Raw genomic sequence first — 23,805 nt, 5'->3', positions numbered from 1 at the left:
TTACAGACATCTGTGTGAATGGAACCCAGATCTCTGATCACTGTTCGTGTTATGGACAGCAGTGTGAATCGAACACCAATCTCTGATCACTGTTGTTGTTACGGACAGCAGTGTGAATCGAACCCCGATCTCTGATCACTGTTGTTGTTACGGACAGCAGTGTGAATGGAACCCCGATCTCTGATCACTGTTGGTGTTACGGACAGCAGTGTGAATCGAACACCAATCTCTGATCACTGTTGGTGTTACAGACAGCTGTGTGAATGGAACCCTGATCTCTGATCACTGTTGTTGTTACGGACAGCAGTGTGAATAAAACCCTGATCTCTGATCACTGTTGGTGTTACGGAGAGCACTTTGAATCGATCCCCGATCACTGATCTCTGTTGGTGTTGCGGACAGCAGTGTGAATCGAACACCAATCTCTGATCACTGTTGGTGTTACAGACAGCTGTGTGAATCGAACACCAATCTCTGATCACTGTTGTTGTTACGGACAGCAGTGTGAATCGAACCCCGATCTCTGATCACTGTTGTTGTTACGGACAGCAGTGTGAATCGAACCCTGATCTCTGATTACTGTTGGTGCTACGGACAGCAGTGTGACTGGAACCCCGATCTCTGATCACTGTTGGTGTTACGGACAGCAGTGTGAATCGAACCCCGATCTCTGATCACTGTTGGTTTTATGGACAGCCGTGTGATTCGAACCCCGATCTCTGATCACTGTTGGTGTTACGGACAGCAGTGTAAATCGAACCCCGATCTCTGATCACTGTTGTTGTTACGGACAGCTGTGTGAATGGAACCCCGATCTCTGATCACTGTTGTTGTTACGGACAGCAGTGTGAATAAAACCCTGATCTCTGATCACTGTTGGTGTTACAGACATCTGTGTGAATGGAACCCAGATCTCTGATCACTGTTCGTGTTATGGACAGCAGTGTGAATCGAACCCCGATCTTTGATCACTGTTGGTGTTCCAGACAGCTGTTTGAATGGAACCCCGATCTCTGATCACTGTTGGTGTTACGGACAGCAGTGTAAATCGAACCCCGATCTCTGATCACTGTTGTTGTTACGGACAGCAGTGTGAATCGAACCCCGATCTCTGATCACTGTCGGTGTTACGGACAACTGTGTGAATCGAACACCAATCTCTGATCACTGTTGGTGTTACAGACAGCTGTGTGAATCGAACACCAATCTCTGATCACTGTTGTTGTTACGGACAGCAGTGTGAATCGAACCCCGATCTCTGATCACTGTTGTTGTTACGGACAGCAGTGTGAATCGAACCCCGATCTCTGATTACTGTTGGTGCTACGGACAGCAGTGTGAATCGAACACCAATCTCTGATCACTGTTTGTGTTACAGACATCTGTGTGAATGGAACCCAGATCTCTGATCACTGTTCGTGTTATGGACAGCAGTGTGAATCGAACCCCGATCTTTGATCACTGTTGGTGTTCCAGACAGCTGTTTGAATGGAACCCCGAACTCTATTCACTGTTGGTGTTACGGACAGCACTTTGAATCGATCCCCGATCACTGATCTCTGTTGGTGTTGCGGACAGCAGTGTGAATGGAACCCCGATCTTTGATCTCTGTTGGTGTTAAGGACAGCTGTGTGAATCGAACACCAATCTCTGATCACTGTTATTGTTACGGACAGTAGTGTGAATCGAACCCCGATCTCTGATCACTGTTGTTGTTACGGACAGCAGTGTGAATCGAACCCCGATCTCTGATCACTGTTGTTGTTACGGACAGCAGTGTGAATCGGACCCCGATCTCTGATCACTGTTGTTGTTCCGGACAGCAGTGTGAATCGAACCCTGATCTCAGATTACTGTTGGTGTTACGGACAGCAGTGTGAATCGAACCCCGATCTCTGATCACTGTTGTTGTTACGGAAAGCAGTGTGAATCGAACTCCGATCTTTGATCACTGTTGTTACGGACTGCAGTGTGAATCGAACCCCGATCTCTGATTACTGTTGGTGCTACGGACAGCAGTGTGAATGGAACCCCGATCTCTGATCACTGTTGTTGTTACGGACAGCAGTGTGAATCGAACCCCGATCTCTGATTACTGTTGGTGCTACGGACAGCAGTGTGAATGGAACCCCGATCTCTGATCACTGTTGGTGTTACGGACAGCAGTGTGAATCGAACCCCGATCTCTGATCACTGCTGGTTTTATGGACAGAAGTGTGAATCAAACCCCGATCTCTGATCACTGTTGGTGTTGTGGACAGCAGTGTGAATCGAACCCCGATCTCTGATCACTGATGTTGTTACGGACAGCAGTGTGAATCGAACACCAATCTCTGATCACTGTTGGTGTTACAGACATCTGTGTGAATGGAACCCAGATCTCTGATCACTGTTCGTGTTATGGACAGCAGTGTGAATCGAACCCCGATCTTTGATCACTGTTGGTGTTCCAGACAGCTGTTTGAATGGAACCCCGATCTCTGATCACTGTTGGTGTTGCGGACAGCAGTGTGAATCGAACACCAATCTCTGATCACTGTTGTTGTTACGGACAGCAGTGTGAATCGAACCCCGATCTCTGATCACTGTTGTTGTTACGGACAGCAGTGTGAATGGAACCCCGATCTCTGATCACTGTTGGTGTTACGGACAGCAGTGTGAATCGAACACCAATCTCTGATCACTGTTGGTGTTACAGACAGCTGTGTGAATGGAACCCTGATCTCTGATCACTGTTGTTGTTACGGACAGCAGTGTGAATAAAACCCTGATCTCTGATCACTGTTGGTGTTACAGACAGCTGTGTGAATGGAACCCCGATCTCTGATCACTGTTGGTGTTACGGAGAGCACTTTGAATCGATCCCCGATCACTGATCTCTGTTGGTGTTGCGGACAGCAGAGTGAATCGAACACCAATCTCTGATCACTGCTGGTGTTACAGACAGCTGTGTGAATCGAACACCAATCTCTGATCACTGTTGTTGTTACGGACAGCAGTGTGAATCGGACCAAAATCTCTGATCACTGTTGTTGTTCCGGACAGCAGTGTGAATCGAACCCTGATCTCAGATTACTGTTGGTGTTACGGACAGCAGTGTGAATCGAACCCCGATCTCTGATCACTGTTGTTGTTACGGAAAGCAGTGTGAATCGAACTCCGATCTTTGATCACTGTTGTTACGGACTGCAGTGTGAATCGAACCCCGATCTCTGATTACTGTTGGTGCTACGGACAGCAGTGTGAATGGAACCCCGATCTCTGATCACTGTTGTTGTTACGGACAGCAGTGTGAATCGAACCCCGATCTCTGATTACTGTTGGTGCTACGGACAGCAGTGTGAATGGAACCCCGATCTCTGATCACTGTTGGTGTTACGGACAGCAGTGTGAATCGAACCCCGATCTCTGATCACTGCTGGTTTTATGGACAGCCGTGTGATTCGAACCCCGATCTCTGATCACTGTTGGTGTTACGGACAGCAGTGTAAATCGAACCCCGATCTCTGATCACTGTTGTTGTTACGGACAGCAGTGTGAATCGAACCCCGATCTCTGATCACTGTCGGTGTTACGGACAGCAGTGTGAATCGAACCCCGATCTCTGATCAGTGTTGGTGTTACGGACAGCAGTATGAATCGAACCCTGATCTCTGATCACTGTTGTTGTTACGGACAGAAGTGTGAATCAAACCCCGATCTCTGATCACTGTTGGTGTTGTGGACAGCAGTGTGAATCGAACCCCGATCTCTGATCACTGATGTTGTTACGGACAGCAGTGTGAATCGAACACCAATCTCTGATCACTGTTGGTGTTACAGACATCTGTGTGAATGGAACCCAGATCTCTGATCACTGTTCGTGTTATGGACAGCAGTGTGAATCGAACCCCGATCTTTGATCACTGTTGGTGTTCCAGACAGCTGTTTGAATGGAACCCCGATCTCTGATCACTGTTGGTGTTGCGGACAGCAGTGTGAATCGAACACCAATCTCTGATCACTGTTGTTGTTACGGACAGCAGTGTGAATCGAACCCCGATCTCTGATCACTGTTGTTGTTACGGACAGCAGTGTGAATGGAACCCCGATCTCTGATCACTGTTGGTGTTACGGACAGCAGTGTGAATCGAACACCAATCTCTGATCACTGTTGGTGTTACAGACAGCTGTGTGAATGGAACCCTGATCTCTGATCACTGTTGTTGTTACGGACAGCAGTGTGAATAAAACCCTGATCTCTGATCACTGTTGGTGTTACAGACAGCTGTGTGAATGGAACCCCGATCTCTGATCACTGTTGGTGTTACGGAGAGCACTTTGAATCGATCCCCGATCACTGATCTCTGTTGGTGTTGCGGACAGCAGAGTGAATCGAACACCAATCTCTGATCACTGCTGGTGTTACAGACAGCTGTGTGAATCGAACACCAATCTCTGATCACTGTTGTTGTTACGGACAGCAGTGTGAATCGGACCCCGATCTCTGATCACTGTTGTTGTTCCGGACAGCAGTGTGAATCGAACCCTGATCTCAGATTACTGTTGGTGTTACGGACAGCAGTGTGAATCGAACCCCGATCTCTGATCACTGTTGTTGTTACGGAAAGCAGTGTGAATCGAACTCCGATCTTTGATCACTGTTGTTACGGACTGCAGTGTGAATGGAACCCCGATCTCTGATCAGTGTTGCTGTTACGGACAGCAGTGTGAATCGAACCCCGATCTCTGATCTCTGTTGGTGTTACGGACAGCTGTGTGAATGGAACCCCGATCTCTGATCACTGTTGGTTTTACAGACAGCAGTGTGAATCGAACCCCGATCTCTGATCACTGTTGTTGTTACGGACAGCAGTGTGAATCGAACCCCCGATCTCTGATCACTGTTGCTGTTACGGACAGCAGTATGCATGGAACCCCGATCTCTGATCACTGTTGGTGTTACAGACATCTGTGTGAATGGAACCCAGATCTCTGATCACTGTTCGTGTTATGGACAGCAGTGTGAATCGAACCCCGATCTTTGATCACTGTTGGTGTTCCAGACAGCTGTTTGAATGGAACCCCGAACTCTGATCACTGTTGGTGTTACGGACAGCACTTTGAATCGATCCCCGATCACTGATCTCTGTTGGTGTTGCGGACAGCAGTGTGAATCGAACACCAATCTCTGATCACTGTTGGTGTTACAGACAGCTGTGTAAATCGAAGACCAATCTCTGATCACTGTTGTTGTTACGGACAGCAGTGTGAATCGAACCCCGATCTCTGATCACTGTTGTTGTTACGGACAGCAGTGTGAATGGAACCCCGATCTCTGATCACTGTTGGTGTTACGGACAGCAGTGTGAATCGAACACCAATCTCTGATCACTGTTGGTGTTACAGACAGCTGTGTGAATGGAACCCTGATCTCTGATCACTGTTGTTGTTACGGACAGCAGTGTGAATAAAACCCTGATCTCTGATCACTGTTGGTGTTACAGACAGCTGTGTGAATGGAACCCCGATCTCTGATCACTGTTGGTGTTACGGAGAGCACTTTGAATCGATCCCCGATCACTGATCTCTGTTGGTGTTGCGGACAGCAGAGTGAATCGAACACCAATCTCTGATCACTGCTGGTGTTACAGACAGCTGTGTGAATCGAACACCAATCTCTGATCACTGTTGTTGTTACGGACAGCAGTGTGAATCGGACCCCGATCTCTGATCACTGTTGTTGTTCCGGACAGCACTGTGAATCGAACCCTGATCTCAGATTACTGTTGGTGTTACGGACAGCAGTGTGAATCGAACCCCGATCTCTGATCACTGTTGTTGTTACGGAAAGCAGTGTGAATCGAACTCCGATCTTTGATCACTGTTGTTACGGACTGCAGTGTGAATCGAACCCCGATCTCTGATTACTGTTGGTGCTACGGACAGCAGTGTGAATGGAACCCCGATCTCTGATCACTGTTGTTGTTACGGACAGCAGTGTGAATCGAACCCCGATCTCTGATTACTGTTGGTGCTACGGACAGCAGTGTGAATGGAACCCCGATCTCTGATCACTGTTGGTGTTACGGACAGCAGTGTGAATCGAACCCCGATCTCTGATCACTGCTGGTTTTATGGACAGCCGTGTGATTCGAACCCCGATCTCTGATCACTGTTGGTGTTACGGACAGCAGTGTAAATCGAACCCCGATCTCTGATCACTGTTGTTGTTACGGACAGCAGTGTGAATCGAACCCCGATCTCTGATCACTGTCGGTGTTACGGACAGCAGTGTGAATCGAACCCCGATCTCTGATCAGTGTTGGTGTTACGGACAGCAGTATGAATCGAACCCTGATCTCTGATCACTGTTGTTGTTACGGACAGAAGTGTGAATCAAACCCCGATCTCTGATCACTGTTGGTGTTGTGGACAGCAGTGTGAATCGAACCCCGATCTCTGATCACTGATGTTGTTACGGACAGCAGTGTGAATCGAACACCAATCTCTGATCACTGTTGGTGTTACAGACATCTGTGTGAATGGAACCCAGATCTCTGATCACTGTTCGTGTTATGGACAGCAGTGTGAATCGAACCCCGATCTTTGATCACTGTTGGTGTTCCAGACAGCTGTTTGAATGGAACCCCGATCTCTGATCACTGTTGGTGTTGCGGACAGCAGTGTGAATCGAACACCAATCTCTGATCACTGTTGTTGTTACGGACAGCAGTGTGAATCGAACCCCGATCTCTGATCACTGTTGTTGTTACGGACAGCAGTGTGAATGGAACCCCGATCTCTGATCACTGTTGGTGTTACGGACAGCAGTGTGAATCGAACACCAATCTCTGATCACTGTTGGTGCTACGGACAGCAGTGTGAATCGAACCCCGATCTCTGATCACTGTTGGTTTTATGGACAGCCGTGTGATTCGAACCCCGATCTCTGATCACTGTTGGTGTTACGGACAGCAGTGTAAATCGAACCCCGATCTCTGATCACTGTTGTTGTTACGGACAGCAGTGTGAATCGAACCCCGATCTCTGATCACTGTCGGTGTTACGGACAGCTGTGTGAATCGAACCCCGATCTCTGATCAGTGTTGGTGTTACTGACAGCAGTGTGAATCGAACACCGATCTCAGATCACTCTTGTTGTTACGGACAGCAGTGTGAATCGGACCCCGATCTCTGATCACTGTTGTTGTTACGGACAGCAGTGTGAATCGAACCCTGATCTCTGATTACTGTTTGTGTTACGGACAGCAGTGTGAATCGAACCCCGATCTCTGATCACTGTTGTTGTTACGGAAAGCAGTGTGAATCGAACTCCGATCTCTGATCACTGTTGTTACGGACAGCAGTGTGAATGGAACCCCGATCTCTGATCAGTGTTGCTGTTATGGACAGCAGTGTGAATAAAACCCTGATCTCTGATCTCTGTTGGTGTTACGGACAGCTGTGTGAATGGAACCCCGATCTCTGATCACTGTTGGTTTTACAGACAGCAGTGTGAATCGAACCCCGATCTCTGATCACTGTTGTTGTTACGGACAGCAGTGTGAATCGAACCCCCGATCTCTGATCACTGTTGCTGTTACGGACAGCAGTATGCATGGAACCCCGATCTCTGATCACTGTTGGTGTTACAGACATCTGTGTGAATGGAACCCAGATCTCTGATCACTGTTCGTGTTATGGACAGCAGTGTGAATCGAACCCCGATCTTTGATCACTGTTGGTGTTCCAGACAGCTGTTTGAATGGAACCCCGAACTCTGATCACTGTTGGTGTTACGGACAGCACTTTGAATCGATCCCCGATCACTGATCTCTGTTGGTGTTGCGGACAGCAGTGTGAATCGAACACCAATCTCTGATCACTGTTGGTGTTACAGACAGCTGTGTAAATCGAAGACCAATCTCTGATCACTGTTGTTGTTACGGACAGCAGTGTGAATCGAACCCCGATCTCTGATCACTGTTGTTGTTACGGACAGCAGTGTGAATCGAACCCCGATCTCTGATTACTGTTGGTGCTACGGACAGCAGTGTGAATGGAACCCCGATCTCTGATCACTGTTGGTGTTACGGACAGCAGTGTGAATCGAACCCCGATCTCTGATCACTGTTGGTTTTATGGACAGCCGTGTGATTCGAACCCCGATCTCTGATCACTGTTGGTGTTACGGACAGCAGTGTAAATCGAACCCCGATCTCTGATATCTGTTGTTGTTACGGACAGCTGTGTGAATGGAACCCCGATCTCTGATCACTGTTGTTGTTACGGACAGCAGTGTGAATAAAACCCTGATCTCTGATCACTGTTGCTGTTACAGACATCTGTGTGAATGGAACCCAGATCTCTGATCACTGTTCGTGTTATGGACAGCAGTGTGAATCGAACCCCGATCTTTGATCACTGTTGGTGTTCCAGACAGCTGTTTGAATGGAACCCCGATCTCTGATCACTGTTGGTGTTATGGACAGCAGTGTAAATCGAACCCCGATCTCTGATCTCTGTTGGTGTTACGGACAGCTGTGTGAATGGAACCCCGATCTCTGATCACTGTTGGTTTTACAGACAGCAGTGTGAATCGAACCCCGATCTCTGATCACTGTTGTTGTTACGGACAGCAGTGTGAATCGAACCCCCGATCTCTGATCACTGTTGCTGTTACGGACAGCAGTATGCATGGAACCCCGATCTCTGATCACTGTTGGTGTTACGGACAGCAGTGTGAATCGAACCCTGATCTCTGATCACTGTTGTTGTTACGGACAGAAGTGTGAATCGAACCCCGATATCTGATCACTGTTGGTGTTATGGACAGCAGTGTGAATCGAACACCAATCTCTGATCACTGTTGGTGTTACAGACATCTGTGTGAATGGAACCCAGATCTCTGATCACTGTTCGTGTTATGGACAGCAGTGTGAATCGAACCCCGATCTTTGATCACTGTTGGTGTTCCAGACAGCTGTTTGAATGGAACCCCGAACTCTATTCACTGTTGGTGTTACGGACAGCACTTTGAATCGATCCCCGATCACTGATCTCTGTTGGTGTTGCGGACAGCAGTGTGAATGGAACCCCGATCTTTGATCTCTGTTGGTGTTAAGGACAGCTGTGTGAATGGAACCCCGATCTCTGATCACTGTTATTGTTACGGACAGTAGTGTGAATCGAACCCCGATCTCTGATCACTGTTGTTGTTACGGACAGCAGTGTGAATCGAACCCCGATCTCTGATCACTGTTGGTCTTACGTACTTCAGTGTGAATCGAACCCCGATCTCTGATCACTGTTGGTGTTACGGACAGCAGTGTGAATGGAACCCCGATCTCTGATCACTGTTGGTGTTACGGACAGCAGTGTAAATCGAACCCCGATCTCTGATCACTGTTGGTGTTACGGACAGCACTTTGAATCGATCCCCGATCACTGATCTCTGTTGGTGTTGCGGACAGCAGTGTGAATCGAACACCAATCTCTGATCACTGTTGGTGTTACAGACAGCTGTGTGAATCGAACACCAATCTCTGATCACTGTTGTTGTTACGGACAGCAGTGTGAATCGAACCCCGATCTCTGATCACTGTTGTTGTTACGGACAGCAGTGTGAATCGAACCCCGATCTCTGATTACTGTTGGTGCTACGGACAGCAGTGTGAATGGAACCCCGATCTCTGATCACTGTTGGTGTTACGGACAGCAGTGTGAATAAAACCCTGATCTCTGATCACTGTTGCTGTTACAGACATCTGTGTGAATGGAACCCAGATCTCTGATCACTGTTGGTGTTACGGACAGCAGTGTGAATCGAACCCCGATCTCTGATCACTGTTGTTGTTACGGAAAGCAGTGTGAATCGAACTCCGATCTTTGATCACTGTTGTTACGGACTGCAGTGTGAATAAAACCCTGATCTCTGATCACTGTTGGTGTTACAGACAGCTGTGTGAATCGAACACCAATCTCTGATCACTGTTGTTGTTACGGACAGCAGTGTGAATCGAACCCCGATCTCTGATCACTGTTGTTGTTACGGACAGCAGTGTGAATCGAACCCCGATCTCTGATTACTGTTGGTGCTACGGACAGCAGTGTGAATGGAACCCCGATCTCTGATCACTGTTGGTGTTACGGACAGCAGTGTGAATAAAACCCTGATCTCTGATCACTGTTGCTGTTACAGACATCTGTGTGAATGGAACCCAGATCTCTGATCACTGTTGGTGTTACGGACAGCAGTGTGAATCGAACCCCGATCTCTGATCACTGTTGTTGTTACGGAAAGCAGTGTGAATCGAACTCCGATCTTTGATCACTGTTGTTACGGACTGCAGTGTGAATCGAACCCCGATCTCTGATTACTGTTGGTGCTACGGACAGCAGTGTGAATGGAACCCCGATCTCTGATCACTGTTGTTGTTACGGACAGCAGTGTGAATCGAACCCCGATCTCTGATTACTGTTGGTGCTACGGACAGCAGTGTGAATGGAACCCCGATCTCTGATCACTGTTGGTGTTACGGACAGCAGTGTGAATCGAACCCCGATCTCTGATCACTGCTGGTTTTATGGACAGCCGTGTGATTCGAACCCCGATCTCTGATCACTGTTGGTGTTACGGACAGCAGTGTAAATCGAACCCCGATCTCTGATCACTGTTGTTGTTACGGACAGCAGTGTGAATCGAACCCCGATCTCTGATCACTGTCGGTGTTACGGACAGCAGTGTGAATCGAACCCCGATCTCTGATCAGTGTTGGTGTTACGGACAGCAGTATGAATCGAACCCTGATCTCTGATCACTGTTGTTGTTACGGACAGAAGTGTGAATCAAACCCCGATCTCTGATCACTGTTGGTGTTGTGGACAGCAGTGTGAATCGAACCCCGATCTCTGATCACTGATGTTGTTACGGACAGCAGTGTGAATCGAACACCAATCTCTGATCACTGTTGGTGTTACAGACATCTGTGTGAATGGAACCCAGATCTCTGATCACTGTTCGTGTTATGGACAGCAGTGTGAATCGAACCCCGATCTTTGATCACTGTTGGTGTTCCAGACAGCTGTTTGAATGGAACCCCGATCTCTGATCACTGTTGGTGTTGCGGACAGCAGTGTGAATCGAACACCAATCTCTGATCACTGTTGTTGTTACGGACAGCAGTGTGAATCGAACCCCGATCTCTGATCACTGTTGTTGTTACGGACAGCAGTGTGAATGGAACCCCGATCTCTGATCACTGTTGGTGTTACGGACAGCAGTGTGAATCGAACACCAATCTCTGATCACTGTTGGTGCTACGGACAGCAGTGTGAATCGAACCCCGATCTCTGATCACTGATGGTTTTATGGACAGCCGTGTGATTCGAACCCCGATCTCTGATCACTGTTGGTGTTACGGACAGCAGTGTAAATCGAACCCCGATCTCTGATCACTGTTGTTGTTACGGACAGCAGTGTGAATCGAACCCCGATCTCTGATCACTGTCGGTGTTACGGACAGCTGTGTGAATCGAACCCCGATCTCTGATCAGTGTTGGTGTTACTGACAGCAGTGTGAATCGAACACCGATCTCAGATCACTCTTGTTGTTACGGACAGCAGTGTGAATCGGACCCCGATCTCTGATCACTGTTGTTGTTACGGACAGCAGTGTGAATCGAACCCTGATCTCTGATTACTGTTTGTGTTACGGACAGCAGTGTGAATCGAACCCCGATCTCTGATCACTGTTGTTGTTACGGAAAGCAGTGTGAATCGAACTCCGATCTCTGATCACTGTTGTTACGGACAGCAGTGTGAATGGAACCCCGATCTCTGATCAGTGTTGCTGTTATGGACAGCAGTGTAAATCGAACCCCGATCTCTGATCTCTGTTGGTGTTACGGACAGCTGTGTGAATGGAACCCCGATCTCTGATCACTGTTGGTTTTACAGACAGCAGTGTGAATCGAACCCCGATCTCTGATCACTGTTGTTGTTACGGACAGCAGTGTGAATCGAACCCCCGATCTCTGATCACTGTTGCTGTTACGGACAGCAGTATGCATGGAACCCCGATCTCTGATCACTGTTGGTGTTACAGACATCTGTGTGAATGGAACCCAGATCTCTGATCACTGTTCGTGTTATGGACAGCAGTGTGAATCGAACCCCGATCTTTGATCACTGTTGGTGTTCCAGACAGCTGTTTGAATGGAACCCCGAACTCTGATCACTGTTGGTGTTACGGACAGCACTTTGAATCGATCCCCGATCACTGATCTCTGTTGGTGTTGCGGACAGCAGTGTGAATCGAACACCAATCTCTGATCACTGTTGGTGTTACAGACAGCTGTGTAAATCGAAGACCAATCTCTGATCACTGTTGTTGTTACGGACAGCAGTGTGAATCGAACCCCGATCTCTGATCACTGTTGTTGTTACGGACAGCAGTGTGAATCGAACCCCGATCTCTGATTACTGTTGGTGCTACGGACAGCAGTGTGAATGGAACCCCGATCTCTGATCACTGTTGGTGTTACGGACAGCAGTGTGAATCGAACCCCGATCTCTGATCACTGTTGGTTTTATGGACAGCCGTGTGATTCGAACCCCGATCTCTGATCACTGTTGGTGTTACGGACAGCAGTGTAAATCGAACCCCGATCTCTGATATCTGTTGTTGTTACGGACAGCTGTGTGAATGGAACCCCGATCTCTGATCACTGTTGTTGTTACGGACAGCAGTGTGAATAAAACCCTGATCTCTGATCACTGTTGCTGTTACAGACATCTGTGTGAATGGAACCCAGATCTCTGATCACTGTTCGTGTTATGGACAGCAGTGTGAATCGAACCCCGATCTTTGATCACTGTTGGTGTTCCAGACAGCTGTTTGAATGGAACCCCGATCTCTGATCACTGTTGGTGTTATGGACAGCAGTGTAAATCGAACCCCGATCTCTGATCTCTGTTGGTGTTACGGACAGCTGTGTGAATGGAACCCCGATCTCTGATCACTGTTGGTTTTACAGACAGCAGTGTGAATCGAACCCCGATCTCTGATCACTGTTGTTGTTACGGACAGCAGTGTGAATCGAACCCCCGATCTCTGATCACTGTTGCTGTTACGGACAGCAGTATGCATGGAACCCCGATCTCTGATCACTGTTGGTGTTACGGACAGCAGTGTGAATCGAACCCTGATCTCTGATCACTGTTGTTGTTACGGACAGAAGTGTGAATCGAACCCCGATATCTGATCACTGTTGGTGTTATGGACAGCAGTGTGAATCGAACACCAATCTCTGATCACTGTTGGTGTTACAGACATCTGTGTGAATGGAACCCAGATCTCTGATCACTGTTCGTGTTATGGACAGCAGTGTGAATCGAACCCCGATCTTTGATCACTGTTGGTGTTCCAGACAGCTGTTTGAATGGAACCCCGAACTCTATTCACTGTTGGTGTTACGGACAGCACTTTGAATCGATCCCCGATCACTGATCTCTGTTGGTGTTGCGGACAGCAGTGTGAATGGAACCCCGATCTTTGATCTCTGTTGGTGTTAAGGACAGCTGTGTGAATGGAACCCCGATCTCTGATCACTGTTATTGTTACGGACAGTAGTGTGAATCGAACCCCGATCTCTGATCACTGTTGTTGTTACGGACAGCAGTGTGAATCGAACCCCGATCTCTGATCACTGTTGGTCTTACGTACTTCAGTGTGAATCGAACCCCGATCTCTGATCACTGTTGGTGTTACGGACAGCAGTGTGAATGGAACCCCGATCTCTGATCACTGTTGGTGTTACGGACAGCAGTGTAAATCGAACCCCGATCTCTGATCACTGTTGGTGTTACGGACAGCACTTTGAATCGATCCCCGATCACTGATCTCTGTTGGTGTTGCGGACAGCAGTGTGAATCGAACACCAATCTCTGATCACTGTTGGTGTTACAGACAGCTGTGTGAATCGAACACCAATCTCTGATCACTGTTGTTGTTACGGACAGCAGTGTGAATCGAACCCCGATCTCTGATCACTGTTGTTGTTACGGACAGCAGTGTGAATCGAACCCCGATCTCTGATTACTGTTGGTGCTACGGACAGCAGTGTGAATGGAACCCCGATCTCTGATCACTGTTGGTGTTACGGACAGCAGTGTGAATCGAACCCCGATCTCTGATCACTGTTGGTTTTATGGACAGCCGTGTGATTCGAACGCCGATCTCTGATCACTGTTGGTGTTACGGACAGCAGTGTAAATCGAACCCCGATCTCTGATCACTGTTGTTGTTACGGACAGCTGTGTGAATGGAACCCCGATCTCTGATCACTGTTGTTGTTACGGACAGCAGTGTGAATAAAACCCTGATCTCTGATCACTGTTGGTGTTACAGACATCTGTGTGAATGGAACCCAGATCTCTGATCACTGTTCGTGTTATGGACAGCAGTGTGAATCGAACCCCGATCTTTGATCACTGTTGGTGTTCCAGACAGCTGTTTGAATGTAACCCCGATCTCTGATCACTGTTGGTGTTATGGACAGCAGTGTAAATCGAACCCCGATCTCTGATCTCTGTTGGTGTTACGGACAGCTGTGTGAATGGAACCCCGATCTCTGATCACTGTTGGTTTTACAGACAGCAGTGTGAATCGAACCCCGATCTCTGATCACTGTTGTTGTTACGGACAGCTGTGTGAATCGAACCCCCGATCTCTGATCACTGTTGCTGTTACGGACAGCAGTATGCATGGAACCCCGATCTCTGATCACTGTTGGTGTTCCGGACAGCAGTGTGAATCGAACCCTGATCTCTGATCACTGTTGTTGTTACGGACAGAAGTGTGAATCGAACCCCGATATCTGATCACTGTTGGTGTTATGGACAGCAGTGTGAATCGAACACCAATCTCTGATCACTGTTGGTGTTACAGACATCTGTGTGAATGGAACCCAGATCTCTGATCACTGTTCGTGTTATGGACAGCAGTGTGAATCGAACACCAATCTCTGATCACTGTTGGTGTTACAGACAGCTGTGTGAATCGAACACCAATCTCTGATCACTGTTGTTGTTACGGACAGCAGTGTGAATCGAACCCCGATCTCTGATCACTGTTGTTGTTACGGACAGCAGTGTGAATCGAACCCCGATCTCTGATTACTGTTGGTGCTACGGACAGCAGTGTGAATGGAACCCCGATCTCTGATCACTGTTGGTGTTACGGACAGCAGTGTGAATCGAACCCCGATCTCTGATCACTGTTGGTTTTATGGACAGCCGTGTGATTCGAACCCCGATCTCTGATCACTGTTGGTGTTACGGACAGCAGTGTAAATCGAACCCCGATCTCTGATCACTGTTGTTGTTACGGACAGCAGTGTGAATCGAACCCCGATCTCTGATCACTGTCGGTGTTACGGACAGCTGTGTGAATCGAACCCCGATCTCTGATCAGTGTTGGTGTTACTGACAGCAGTGTGAATCGAACACCGATCTCTGATCACTCTTGTTGTTACGGACAGCAGTGTGAATCGGACCCCGATCTCTGATCACTGTTGTTGTTACGGACAGCAGTGTGAATCGAACCCTGATCTCTGATTACTGTTTGTGTTACGGACAGCAGTGTGAATCGAACCCCGATCTCTGATCACTGTTGTTGTTGCGGAAAGCAGTGTGAATCGAACTCCGATCTCTGATCACTGTTGTTACGGACAGCAGTGTGAATGGAACCCCGATCTCTGATCAGTGTTGCTGTTATGGACAGCAGTGTAAATCGAACCCCGATCTCTGATCTCTGTTGGTGTTACGGACAGCTGTGTGAATGGAACCCCGATCTCTGATCACTGTTGGTTTTACAGACAGCAGTGTGAATCGAACCCCGATCTCTGATCACTGTTGTTGTTACGGACAGAAGTGTGAATCAAACCCCGATCTCTGATCACTGTTGGTGTTGTGGACAGCAGTGTGAATCGAACCCCGATCTCTGATCACTGATGTTGTTACGGACAGCAGTGTGAATCGAACACCAATCTCTGATCACTGTTGGTGTTACAGACAGCTGTGTGAATCGAACACCAATCTCTGATCACTGTTGTTGTTACGGACAGCAGTGTGAATCGAACCCCGATCTCTGATCACTGTTGTTGTTACGGACAGCAGTGTGAATCGAACCCCGATCTCTGATTACTGTTGGTGCTACGGACAGCAGTGTGAATGGAACCCCGATCTCTGATCACTGTTGGTGTTACGGACAGCAGTGTGAATCGAACCCCGATCTCTGATCACTGTTGGTTTTATGGACAGCCGTGTGATTCGAACCCCGATCTCTGATCACTGTTGGTGTTACGGACAGCAGTGTAAATCGAACCCCGATCTCTGATCACTGTTGTTGTTACGGACAGCTGTGTGAATGGAACCCCGATCTCTGATCACTGTCGGTGTTACGGACAGCTGTGTGAATCGAACCCCGATCTCTGATCAGTGTTGGTGTTACTGACAGCAGTGTGAATCGAACACCGATCTCTGATCACTCTTGTTGTTACGGACAGCAGTGTGAATCGGACCCCGATCTCTGATCACTGTTGTTGTTACGGACAGCAGTGTGAATCGAACCCTGATCTCTGATTACTGTTTGTGTTACGGACAGCAGTGTGAATCGAACCCCGATCTCTGATCACTGTTGTTGTTACGGAAAGCAGTGTGAATCGAACTCCGATCTCTGATCACTGTTGTTACGGACAGCAGTGTGAATGGAACCCCGATCTCTGATCAGTGTTGCTGTTATGGACAGCAGTGTAAATCGAACCCCGATCTCTGATCTCTGTTGGTGTTACGGACAGCTGTGTGAATGGAACCCCGATCTCTGATCACTGTTGGTTTTACAGACAGCAGTGTGAATCGAACCCCGATCTCTGATCACTGTTGTTGTTACGGACAGCAGTGTGAATCGAACCCCCGATCTCTGATCACTGTTGCTGTTACGGACAGCAGTATGCATGGAACCCCGATCTCTGATCACTGTTGGTGTTACGGACAGCAGTGTGAATCGAACCCTGATCTCTGATCACTGTTGTTGTTACGGACAGAAGTGTGAATCGAACCCCGATATCTGATCACTGTTGGTGTTACGGACAGCAGTGTGAATCGAACCCCGATCTCAGATCACTGATGTTGTTACTGACAGCAGTGTGAATCGAACACCAATCTCTGATCACTGTTGGTGTTACAGACAGCTGTTTGAATGGAACCCCGAACTCTATTCACTGTTGGTGTTACGGACAGCACTTTGAATCGATCCCCGATCACTGATCTCTGTTGGTGTTGCGGACAGCAGTGTGAATGGAACCCCGATCTCTGATCACTGTTATTGTTACGGACAGTAGTGTGAATCGAACCCCGATCTCTGATCACTGTTGTTGTTACGGACAGCAGTGTGAATCGAACCCCGATCTCTGATCACTGTTGGTCTTACGTACTTCAGTGTGAATCGAACCCCGATCTCTGATCACTGTTGGTGATACGGACAGCAGTGTGAATGGAACCCCGATCTCTGATCACTGTTGTTGTAACGGACAGCAGTGTGAATCGAACACCGATCTCTGATCACCGTTGGTGTTATGGACAGCAGTGTGAATCGAACCCCGATCTCTTATCACTGTTGGTGTTACAGACAGCAGTGTGAATCGAACCCCGATCTCTGATCTCTGTTTCTGTTACGGAGAGTACTTTGAATCGAACCCCAATCACTGATCTCTGTTGCTGTTGCGGACAGCAGTGTGAATCGAACACCAATCTCTGATCACTGTTGGTGTTACAGACAGCTGTGTGAATCGAACACCAATCTCTGATCACTGTTGGTCTTACGTACTTCAGTGTGAATCGAACCCCGATCTCTGATCTCTGTTGGTGTTACGGACAGCTGTGTGAAATGAACCCCGAACTCTGATCACTGTTGGTGTTACAGACAGCTGTGTGAATGGAACCCCGATCTCTGATCACTGTTGTTGTTACGGACAGCAGTGTGAATCGAACCCCGATCTCTGATCAATGTTGTTGTTACGGACAGTAGTGTGAATCGAACTCCGATCTCTGATCACTGTTGCTCTTACGGACAGCAGTGTGAATCGAACCCCGATCTCTGATCACTCTTGTTGTTACTTACAGCAGTGTGAATTGAACCCCGATCTCTGATCACTGTTGGTCTTACGTACTTCAGTGTGAATCGAACCCCGATCTCTGATCACTGTTGGTGTTACGGACAGCAGTGTGAATGGAACCCCGATCTCTGATCACTGTTGTTGTTACGGACAGCACTGTGAATCGAACACCGATCTCTGATCACCGTTGGTGTTATGGACAGCACTGTGAATGGAACCACGATCTCTGATCACTGTTGGTGTTACAGACAGCTGTGTGAATGGAACCCCGATCTCTGATCACTGTTGGTGTTACGGAAAGCACTGTGAATCGAACACCGATCTCTGATCACCGTTGGTGTAACAGACCGCAGTGTGAATCGAACACCAATCTCTGATCACTGTTGGTGTTACGGACAGCAGTGTGAATCGAACTCCGATCTCTGATCACTGTTATTGTTACGGACAGCAGTGTGAATCGAACCCCGATCTCTGATCACTGTTGTTGTTACGGACAGCAGTGTGAATCGAACCCCGATCTCTGATCACTGTTGGTCTTACATACTTCAGTGTGAATCGAACCCCGATCTCTGATCACTGTTGGTTTTACGGACATCAGTGTGAATGGAACCCCGATCTCTGATCACTGTTGGTGTTACGGACAGCACTGTGAATCGAACACCGATCTCTGATCACCGTTGGTGTTATGGACAGCAGTGTGAATGGTACCCCGATTTCTGATCACTGTTGGTGTTACAGACAGCAGTGTGAATCGAACCCCGTTCTCTGATCTCTGTTGGTGTTACGGAGAGCACTTTGAATTGATCCCCGATCACTGATCTCTGTTGGTGTTGCGGAGAGCAGTGTGAATGGAACCCCGATCTTTGATCTCTGTTGGTGTTACGGACAGCTGTGTGAATGGAACCCCGGTCTCTGATCACTGTTGGTGTTACAGACAGCTGTGTGAATCGAACACAAATCTCTGATCACTGTTGTTGTTACGGACAGCAGTGTGAATTGAACCCCGATCTCTGATCACTATTGTTGTTACGGACAGCAGTGTGAATCGAACCCTGATCTCTGAATACTGTTGGTGTTACGGACAGCAGTGTGAATCGAACCCCGATCTCTGATCACTGTTGTTGTTACGGACAGCAGTGTGAATCGAACTCCGATCTCTGATCACTGTTGTTACGGACAGCAGTGTGAATCGAACCCCGATCTCTGATCAGAGTTGCTGTTATGGACAGCAGTGTGAATGGAACCCCGATCTCTGATCTCTGTTGATGTTACGGACAGCAGTGTGAATCGAACACCGATCTCTGATCACTGTTGGTTTTATGGACAGCAGTGTGAATGGAACCCCGATCTCTGATCACTGTTGGTGTTACGGACAGCAGTGTGAATCGAACCCCGATCTCTGATCAGTGTTGCTGTTATGGACAGCAGTGTGAATGGAACCCCGATCTCTGATCTCTGTTGGTGTTATGGACAGCAGTGTGAATCGAACCCCGATCTCTGATCACTGTTGGTTTTATGGACAGCAGTGTGAATGGAACCCCGATCTCTGATCACTGTTGGTGTTACGGACAGCAGTGTGAATGGAACCACGATCTCTGATCACTGTTGGTGTTACAGAGAGCTGTGTGAATGGAACCCCGATCTCTGATCACTGTTGGTGTTACGGACAGCAGTGTGAATCGAACACCAATCTCTGATCACCGTTGGTGTTACGGACAGCAGTGTGAATCGAACACCAATCTCTGATCAATGTTGGTGTTACGGACGGCAGTGTGAATCGAACACCGATCTCTGATCACTGTTGGTGTTGCGTACAGCTGTGTGAATCGAACCCTGATCTCTGATCACTGTTGCTGTTACGGACAGCTGTGTGAATCGAACCCCGATCTCTGATCACTGTTGGTGTTACGGACAGCAGTGTGAGTCGAACCCCGATCTCTGATCACTGTTGAAGTTACGGACAGCAGTGTGAATCGAACCCCGATCACCGATCACTGTTATTGTTACAGACAGCTGTGTGAATCGAACACCAATCTCTGATCACTGTTTGTGTTACGGACAGCTGTGTGAATGGAACCCCGATCTCTGATCACTGTTGGTGTTACGGACAGCAGTGTGAATCGAACTACGATCTATGATCACTGTTGTTGTTACGGACAGCATTGTGAATCGAACACTGATCTCTGATCACTGTTGGTGTTACAGACAGCTGTGTGAATCGAACACTGATCTCTGATCACTGTTGGTGTTATGGACAGCTGTGTGAATCGAACCCTGATCTCTGATCACTGTTGCTGTTACGGACAGCAATGTGAATCGAACCCCAATCTCTGATCACTGTTGGTGTTGCCGACAGCAGTGTGAATCGAACCCCGATCTCTGATCACTTTTGGTGTTTCGGATAGTTGTGTGAATCGAACCCTGATCTCTGATCACTGTTGGTGTTACGGACAGCAGTGTGAATCGAACCCCGATCTCTGATCACTGTTGGTGTTACGGACAGCAGTGTGAATCGATCCCCAATCTCTGATCACTTTTGGTGTTTCGGATAGTTGTGTGAATCGAACCCTGATCTCTGATCACTGTTGGTGTTACGGACAGCAGTGTGAATCGAACCCCGATCTCTGATCACTGTTGGTGTTACGACAGCAGTGTGAATCAAACCCCGATCTCTGATCACTGTTGGTGTTACAGACAGCAGTGTGAATCGAACCCCAATCTCTGATCACTGTTGTTTTTACGGACAGCAGTGTGAATCGAACACCGATCTCTGATCACTGTTGGTGTTACGGACAGCTGTGTGAATGGAACCCCGATCTCTGATCACTGTTGGTGTTACGGACAGCAGTGTGAATCGAACTACGATCTATGATCACTGTTGTTGTTACGGACCGCAGTGTTAATCGAACACTGATCTCTGATCACTGTTGGTGTTACGGACAGCTGTGTGAATCGAACACTGATCTCTGATCACTGTTGGTGTTATGGACAGCTGTGTGAATCGAACCCTGATCTCTGATTACTGTTGCTGTTACGGACAGCAATGTGAATCGAACCCCGATCTCTGATCACTTTTGGTGTTACGGACAGCAGTGTGAATCAAACCCCGATCTCTGTTCACTGTTGGTGTTACGGACAGCAGTGTGAATCGAACCCCGATCTCTGATCACTGTTGGTGTTACGGACAGCAGTGTGAATCGAACCCCGATCACTGATCTCTGTTGGTGTTGCGGACAGCAGTGTGAATGGAACCCTGATCTCTGATCACTGTTGGTGTTACGGACAGCAGTGTGAATCGAACACCAATCTCTGATCACTGTTGTTGTTACGGACAGCAGTGTGAATCGAACCCCGATCTCTGATCACTGTTGTTACGGACAGCAGTGTGAATCGAACCCCGATCTCTGATCATTGTTATTGTTACGGACAGCAGTGTGAATCGAACCCCGATCTCTGATCACTGTTGGTGTTACGGACAGCAGTGTGAATCGAACCCCGATCGCTGATCACTGTTGTTGTTACGGACAGCAGTGTGAATGGAACCCCGATCTCTGATTAATGTTGTTGTTACGGACAGTAGCGTGAATCGAACTCTGATCTCTGATCACTGTTGTTACGGACAGCAGTGTTAATCGAACCCCGATCTCTGATTAATGTTGTTGTTACGGACAGTAGTGTGAATCGAACTCCGATCTCTGATCACTGTTGTTACGGACAGCAGTGTGAATCGAACCCCGATCTCTGATCACTGTTGGTGTTATGGACAGCAGTGTGAATCGAACCCCGATCTCTGATCACTGTTGCTGTTACGGACAGCTGTGTGAATGGAACCCCGATCTCTGATTACTGTTGGTGTTACGGACAGCAGTGTGAATCGAACCCCGATCTCTGATTAATGTTGTTGTTATGGACAGCAGTGTGAATCGAACTCCGATCTCTGATCACTGTTGTTGTTACGGACAGCAGTGTGAATCGAACCCCCGATCTCTGATCACTGTTGCTGTTACGGACAGCAGTATGCATGGAACCCCGATCTCTGATCACTGTTGGTGTTACGGACAGCAGTGTGAATCGAACCCTGATCTCTGATCACTGTTGTTGTTACGGACAGAAGTGTGAATCGAACCCCGATATCTGATCACTGTTGGTGTTACGGACAGCAGTGTGAATCGAACCCCGATCTCAGATCACTGATGTTGTTACTGACAGCAGTGTGAATCGAACACCAATCTCTGATCACTGTTGGTGTTACAGACAGCTGTTTGAATGGAACCCCGAACTCTATTCACTGTTGGTGTTACGGACAGCACTTTGAATCGATCCCCGATCACTGATCTCTGTTGGTGTTGCGGACAGCAGTGTGAATGGAACCCCGATCTTTGATCTCTGTTGGTGTTAAGGACAGCTGTGTGAATGGAACCCCGATCTCTGATCACTGTTATTGTTACGGACAGTAGTGTGAATCGAACCCCGATCTCTGATCACTGTTGTTGTTACGGACAGCAGTGTGAATGGAACCCCGATCTTTGATCTCTGTTGGTGTTAAGGACAGCTGTGTGAATGGAACCCCGATCTCTGATCACTGTTATTGTTACGGACAGTAGTGTGAATCGAACCCCGATCTCTGATCACTGTTGGTCTTACGTACTTCAGTGTGAATCGAACCCCGATCTCTGATCACTGTTGGTGATACGGACAGCAGTGTGAATGGAACCCCGATCTCTGATCACTGTTGTTGTAACGGACAGCAGTGTGAATCGAACACCGATCTCTGATCACCGTTGGTGTTATGGACAGCAGTGTGAATGGTACCCCGATCTCTTATCACTGTTGGTGTTACAGACAGCAGTGTGAATCGAACCCCGATCTCTGATCTCTGTTTCTGTTACGGAGAGTACTTTGAATCGAACCCCAATCACTGATCTCTGTTGGTGTTGCGGACAGCAGTGTGAATCGAACACCAATCTCTGATCACTGTTGGTGTTACAGACAGCTGTGTGAATCGAACACCAATCTCTGATCACTGTTGGTCTTACGTACTTCAGTGTGAATCGAACCCCGATCTCTGATCTCTGTTGGTGTTACGGACAGCTGTGTGAATGGAACCCCGATCTCTGATCACTGTTGTTGTTACGGACAGCAGTGTGAATCGAACTCCGATCTCTGATCACTGTTGCTCTTACGGACAGCAGTGTGAATCGAACCCCGATCTCTGATCACTCTTGTTGTTACTTACAGCAGTGTGAATTGAACCCCGATCTCTGATCACTGTTGGTCTTACGTACTTCAGTGTGAATCGAACCCCGATCTCTGATCACTGTTATTGTTACGGACAGCAGTGTGAATGGAACCCCGATCTCTGATCACTGTTGTTGTTACGGACAGCACTGTGAATCGAACACCGATCTCTGATCACCGTTGGTGTTATGGACAGCACTGTGAATGGAACCACGATCTCTGATCACTGTTGGTGTTACAGACAGCTGTGTGAATGGAACCCCGATCTCTGATCACTGTTGGTGTTACGGAAAGCACTGTGAATCGAACACCGATCTCTGATCACCGTTGGTGTAACAGACCGCAGTGTGAATCGAACACCAATCTCTGATCACTGTTGGTGTTACGGACAGCAGTGTGAATCGAACT

Source organism: Hemitrygon akajei, chromosome 10 (assembly GCF_048418815.1).
Source record: "Hemitrygon akajei chromosome 10, sHemAka1.3, whole genome shotgun sequence".
Lineage (NCBI taxonomy): Eukaryota > Metazoa > Chordata > Chondrichthyes > Myliobatiformes > Dasyatidae > Hemitrygon > Hemitrygon akajei.
This window is presented reverse-complemented; position numbering follows the sequence as displayed.